Here is a 7,288-nt window from a genome sequence, read left to right on the forward strand (position 1 = left end):
AGTTGGTAGCGACTCATAGCGAAACACAGCATAAGGTTGATCCTGGGCCAACCTCACTATTGTTGCCATGCTTGAGTCCATTGATGTTGCCACTTTGCAAGTCCATCTTGTTGGGGGTCTTCCTCTTTTTCTCTGACCCTCCACCTTAGCAAACATGATAGCCTTCTCCAGAGACTGATCCTTCCTGACACTATGTCTGAAGTATTAGAGACAAAATTTGGTCATCCTGGCCTCCACGGAGCATTCTGGTTGCACTTCTTCTAACACAGATCTGTTGGTTCTTTTGGAATAAGAAATACCTTATAATCCAGCAATTCCTTTACTTGGTGTATATCCACAAGAAATATGAGCAATAACATGAGTAACTACATGCACGCCGATGCTCATAGAAGCACAGTCACAACAGCAAAAAGATGAAGACAGTCCCATTGATGGAAGAATGGATAAACAAACTTTAATAAATGCACACAATATAATGCTATGCTACCTTGAAAAACAACAAGGAAGCTACAATCTACTGCATAACATAGATGAACCTTGAGGACATTATGCTGAATGAAGTTAGTCACAAAAGGACAAATGTTGCATAAGACCATTCATTATTGTAAGAACTTAAGAAAAGATAACCACACTAAAATGAAAAAAGAAAAAAAACTTTGTTGGTTACCAGAGGGCTGGAGATGGGGAATTGGAGGAGTGGAGGTAGGGGATGGTAGATTCCGGGAAAGAGGATAGACAAATCATAATTTGGGTGTTGGGGAGGATAATACATAAGAATGGGCAGTGGTATGGAAGAACAAGGTAGATAGGGGAACAACTAGCATGTTTGCATGGGATAAATGGGACAGAGGTAAATAGTAATGTATGCTCAACCTTGGAACAACAGGACTCTGTGATACAGGGATCAAGGCATAGTCTGAATGGGTAAAAGAAAGGAAATAATGTTAAGATTCTTGAATATCTTATGAATATTGGTTTCTCTTTTTTGCTATTGTAAAATTGACACTTGAGTGGGATAGAAAGGAATATTGGAAACCATGAATACAGAAAGTTTGTAAGCCCGTCTTCAGCCTATAATTGATTGGAGTACCTAAAAAAGGTTCTAGAATTTGCCCAGGGAACTAGGCTTCCTGCCAAACCTATGTAATATATAGGACCTTAGGTGGAATCCATCCCCACCCAGAACCTTCTGAGGTGGGACATTCCCACTTGAAAGGACAAACAGCTAGAGGAACAGAGATACTTCTTGAAAGAAAAACCAGCAGGAAAAATCCAAAACAAAAATGGCAGTCTGATTGGCTACTACAAGAACAAGCAAGATTTTTGCTGGCGAGCCTTCGAGGCAAGCTATCAAGTCCCTTCAGGACAAACTCCCCCTCCAAGAATGAAACTCAAAGGAAATACATGAGCCGACATGTAAGCTTGCTGATGACCACCTTAGTCTACTGGTGAGTGGAAAAGGGGGAAAGGCAGCAGTGAAGCTATGGGCTGAGTCTGACTATGTTCCATAGGCTCCCATCAATCTGGAGATGACAGAGAGAAGAAGAAGAACTGGTTGGTCTGAAATGTGGTAAGACCTGGGGACTACTGTGCCCATGGACAAAGACAGAGTCATGGAGGGCTAGGGCTGAGAGTAAAGCATCCAGCTGATATAAAGTGAGGGGAGACACACAAAAATGCCCCAACTTGTAGATAGTACCTATTCAACCTAGGTTCAATGACTTGATGATCAGAACTCAACTAGAGGAAGAATAAATATATATATTTTTTTTATAAAAGAATCAAGTGTAAATTGCTACTATTTGATGAACTTGACCTATACTTATGGATGTAGTAGCTCAAAATAACAATTGAGAGGGAAGGAATCTTCACATCAAGGATCAATCCCATCCTCTCTATATACATGGTTGATAGGAATAGGCAACTTATACATTGGCTACCTAAAGTGAATAAGAAAGACCACAAAAGAACTGATGCTTTTGAATTATGGTGTTGGAGGAGAATATTTAAAGTGCCATGGGCTACTAAAAGAGCCAACAGATCTGTGTTGGAAGAAGTGCAGCCAGAATGCTCCTTGGAGGCCAGGATGGCCAAACTTCGTCTCTCATACTTTAGACATATTGTCAGGAGGGAGCAGTCCCTGGAGAAGGATATCATGTTTGCTAAGGTGGAGGGTCAGAGAAAAAGAGGAAGACCCCCAAAAAGACTGGCAAAGTGGCAGCATCAATGGGCTCAAGCATGGCAACAGTTGTGAGGTTAGCCCAAGATTGGGCATTGTTTTATTCTGATGTGCATACGGTCACTATGAGTTGGTACTGACTCAATGGCACGCACCTAACAACAACAACAAATAAATATAAGAAGTGACTAGCTTACAAGTTTTCAAGAGGGAGTTTAGTTTCATAGTATGCAGGGGTAGGTAGAATCTCCACTGAATAGTTTTCATCTTGTCTAGACGTGTCTGGTAGAAAGAAATGGGGATAAGATTGTTATGATTTAATAATGAATAATTGTTATCATGGCTACTTGTGACCCTCAACACTGTAAAGGTAATTTTGTAACAAACAGGGAGGAGTAGTTAACCTTACACTCCAGGAACAGAGGATCCTAAAACCATCAAAGGAGAAGAGCACAAGAGGAATGTGGGACCCTATCCAGAGAAGCAGCAACACCAGAGATGGAGACAGAAATAGGGATATGGAGAAATAGAGTAGCTAAGGACTCTGGACTCATGGAAAGAGAAACGTTGTGTGCTGGTGACGAGGTAGTAGTGGCTAGGAATCATGCCTGCAGAATGTGTCCTTTGGTTGTTTGTTGTTGTTATGTGCCGTGGAGTCGGATCCGACTCATAGCGACCCTGCACAGGGTTTCTGAGGCTGTTAATCTTTACGGGAGCAGAACGCCTCATCTTTCTCCCGCGGAACCGCTGGTAGTTTCGAACTGCTGACCTTATGGTTCGCAGCCCGATTCGTAACCACTACGCTACCAGAGCTCTTTTAAATGATTACATATTCCTGAGTGTTTTTGTGTACGTCTCAAAAACAAAACAAAAAAAAACACAGAGTAAATAGAAGCAAAAATGCTGTTGAATGATGATTCATGGAGGAGATTGCAATCTTTGCAATGCAACAATGAATGTAAAACTGATGCTCCCCCTTGTAAACTTTCACTCAATTCACAAAAACATTTTTAAAAGGTGGAGGGCAGTGTATGATTAAGAACCCAAGTATTGAAGGAAGAAGTCCAAGCTACACTGAAGACCGTGGTGAAAAACAAGGCTCCAATATTAGACAGAATACAAATTCAAATCTTTCAACAAACTTTTGAAGCGCTGTAGGTATTCACTCAACTATACCAATAAATTTGAAAGAAAACTATCTGGCCAACCACTTGAAAGAGATACATATTTGTACCCATTCCAAAGACAAGTGACCCAATAGAATATGCAAATCATTGGAAAATAGCATTAATATCACATGCAAGTAAAATTTTGCTAAAGTTAATTCAATAATGGCCACAGTACCTCAATAGGGAACCGTCAGAAATTCAAGCTGGATTCAGAAGAGGATATGGAATGAGGGATATCATTTCTGACATCAGATGGATCATAACTAGAAGCTGAAACTACCACAAGGATGTTTACTTTTGCTTTATGGACTATGCAAAGGTTTTTAATTGTGTTGTTGTTAAGTGTCATCAAGTAGATTCTGACCCAGAGCAATCCTGGATACGATATACGAGGAGCAGCTGGTGGGTTTGAACTACTGACCTTACAGTTCATACTGACCTTGCGTTCTAGTGCATTATACTGCAGCGCCATACCAGGACTGTGTAGATCATAGCATACTATGGATAACTTGGTGAATAATGGTTATTACAGAACACTTAACTGTGCTCAGGAGGAATCTATACAGAGACTAAGAGGCACTTATTAGAACAGAACAAGGAGATACTGTATGCTTTAAATTCAGGAAAGGTATGTGCCAAGGTTGTATTCTTTCACCATATTTATTCAATCTGAATGCTGAGCAAATAATCTAAGAAACTGGATTATATGAAGAAGAACATGGCATCAGGCTTGGACGAAGACTCATTAATAATCTGCGATATGTAAATGATACAATCTTGCTTGCTGGAAGCAAAGAGGTCTTGAAATACTTATTGATGAAGATCAAAGACTACTATTGCCTTCATTATTGATTGCACCTCAGTGTAAAGAAAACAAATATCATCAGAGCTAGATCAATAAATAACATCATGCTAAATGGTAAATAGTTTGAAGTTGTCAACTATCTCATTTTGCTTGGATCCACAATCAACACTCATGAAGGGCAGCAATCAGGAAATCAAGCAACATATTGCATTAGGCAAATATGTTGTAAAACATATCTTTAAAGTTTTTTTAGTTTGTAGACAAAGATGTAGCTGACGCAAGCAAGGTATTGTTGTTTATCTCATATGCATGTGAAAGTTGGACATTAATAAGGAAGACTGTAGAAGAATCTATGTATTTGATTTAGCATATTGGATAAGAACACTACAATTACCAAGGACTGCTAGGAGAACAAAAAAATCTACATTGGCAGAAGTACAATCAGAATAATCCTAAGAAATCCAGAATTTCAAGACTTCATATCTCATACTTTGGACACGCTATCAGCAGGGAAAGGGCATCATGCTTGATAAGGTGGAGGATCAGTGAAAAAGAGAATGTCCCACAACAAGGTGAATTAACACAGTTACAGCAGAAATGGGCTCAAAAATATCAACAATTGTGAGGCTGAGGCAGTACTGGGCAGAGTTTCTGTTGTGCATAGGGTCCCTATGCAAAGGCTTTTAATTGTGTTGCTGTTGTTAATTGCATTGTTAAGTGCCTTAATGACACCTAACAACAACAATTAGAAATATGTTGTAACAGCTGTAGTCTTCTGAGTCCATCCAGTCCTGGTATTTGTATTCACATACAAAATAGTTGAAGACTCTTAATATTGTTTATTCTTCTCAGTGATGCTGGCAACTTCTTTCTTTTTGGAAGAAAACTACAACTTCACCAGGATGGATCTATACTTTCAACTTGATAATTATCAGTTTTTTATGCAATACACATTTTCTGGAAGTTGGGTATTTTCTTCCCCTCTCTCTTCTCCATTTTAACTGAGTCAAATCAGTTGTTTAAAAAAAATTTCCCCTTTGAATAGGTTAGAATCTAGTGTGACTATTCTCACTCATCACAAAAAAAAGGCACATAATCATTTAGCTTCATTCTCCAGGTTGAGGTTGGGAAGGGGTTAAAGGAGAAATATCCCCTTCTAAGTTTCTTACCAGGAGTCCTGGTGTGGTACAGTAGGATAAGCACTGGACTTATTCTTGTTAATCAAAAAGTTGGTGTTACAAACACATCAGCTGCTCTTTGAAAATGTTTTAATGTGTATCTGTGTTTGGGACAGACTTGGTGGCACTTAGCAACAATATGCTTCTTATCTATAATCTGCAAGGTCAGCTGTTTGAAACTACCAGCTGTTCAGTGGGAGAAAGATGAGGCTTGTTGCTCCCATAAAGATTTACAGCCTCGGAAACCGTGTACAGGGTCGCTATGGGTCAGAACTGACTCCACGGCACATAACCACCAACCACCACTACCTATAATCAGGGCTGCAGTTACACACCATTTTTTAAACATGTTCCTGTGTGGCTCTGTAGAATAAACATTGAATCACAAAGTTAGTTTGAACTGCAAAGTCAGTGGTTCAAACTCACCAGCCGCTCTTCAGAAATGCTATACAGAGTCTCTATGAGTGGGAACTGACTAGAAGTCACTTAACAACAACAACATATGTGGATCATAGTTACTGATTGTTTTTGTCAATAAAGTTAATTTTCTTTAGAAGTAGGTTGATAAAATGACTTTTGTGACTTTTTTTGAGAAAGCAGAAAAGTCAAACACATGAATGTACATGCTCTTTAATCACTCCCAAGCAATTAATAATAAATTTAACCAAGAGGTTTTGCTAACCTTCTCTTCAGCGACACAGTGTGGTAAAACTAAGAATACAATATTTTGATTCAAATATACCTAGGTTCTACACTAGGTTATAAACATTTTTGCTCTATGATATTGTGTCAATATGTATTCTTGCTGACCTTCAATTTATTCTATGTGCATTTTTAGGATTGTTGCAAGAAGTTTTTACACTAGATAATTTATGTAAGTAACTTGGAGAGTATATGAAGCTCAATTAATTTACTAATATTATCTGTACCTGTTTATATAATGCTGGACATCTTTGTGTATGGTTTAATGACATGTTTGGAGAAGCCATGATATACATGCTTTGTGGACCACAATTTTAAATTAGAAATGATGTTAGGTGTTCCCTTGTTGGTTGTAACTGATAGCAACTCTATGTTCCAGAGAATGAAACACTACCCAGTCCTAAACCATCCTCATAATTGCTGCTCTATTTGAGCCCATTATTGCAGACACTGCATCAATACACCTCATTGAGGAGCTCCCTCTTTTTTGTTAACCTTTTACTTTACCAAAGATGATATCGTTCTCCAGAGCCTGATTCCTCTTGAGAAGCAAGGTATTTCCCAAAGTACTTAAAAAGAGATCTCACCATCCTAATTTTAAGGAACATTTTAGCTGAACTTCTTCTAAGATAAGTTTGTTCATTCTACTGGAAGTCCAAAACATATTTAATATTCTTTGCCAACACCATAACTTAAATGCTTCTATTCTTATTGTGCCTTCTTTATTAATTGTCCAGATTTCACATGCATATGAGTTGATTGAAAATATCTTGACTTAGAAGTTAAGAGTCATTTGTAATATGTTCATATCTATTCTGATGTCATGATGCTGCAATGTGGTTAATTAAAAACCAGTTTTTAGATTCAGTCAATTCTGAGTAAGGTTTGAGTCATGTTTTCTTTTATAGTAAAGACTAAATAATTGTCATTTATCTTTATCCTATATAAATATGACTCTCACAAGTATATAAGTATCATGGTTAAGTTTGCACTAATGTGGTAACAAATGACAATAAATATCTGCTATGTATTGATATTTATTGTGACCAGGCCATGGTGTTTTCAATAGCCTCATATGGATGTGAAAGCTGGATATGAATAAGGAAGACCATAGAAGAATTGATGCCTTTAAGTTGTGGTGTTGGAGGAGAATACTGAAAGTGCCATGGACTGCCAAAAGAACCAATAGATCTGTTTTGGAAGAAGTGCAGCCAGAGTGCTCCTTGGAGGCCAGGATTGCTAATCTTCGTCTCTC

The sequence above is a fragment of the Chrysochloris asiatica genome, unplaced genomic scaffold (genome assembly GCF_000296735.1).
Source record: "Chrysochloris asiatica unplaced genomic scaffold, ChrAsi1.0 scaffold00011, whole genome shotgun sequence".
In the NCBI taxonomy this organism is placed as follows: Eukaryota; Metazoa; Chordata; class Mammalia; order Afrosoricida; family Chrysochloridae; genus Chrysochloris; species Chrysochloris asiatica.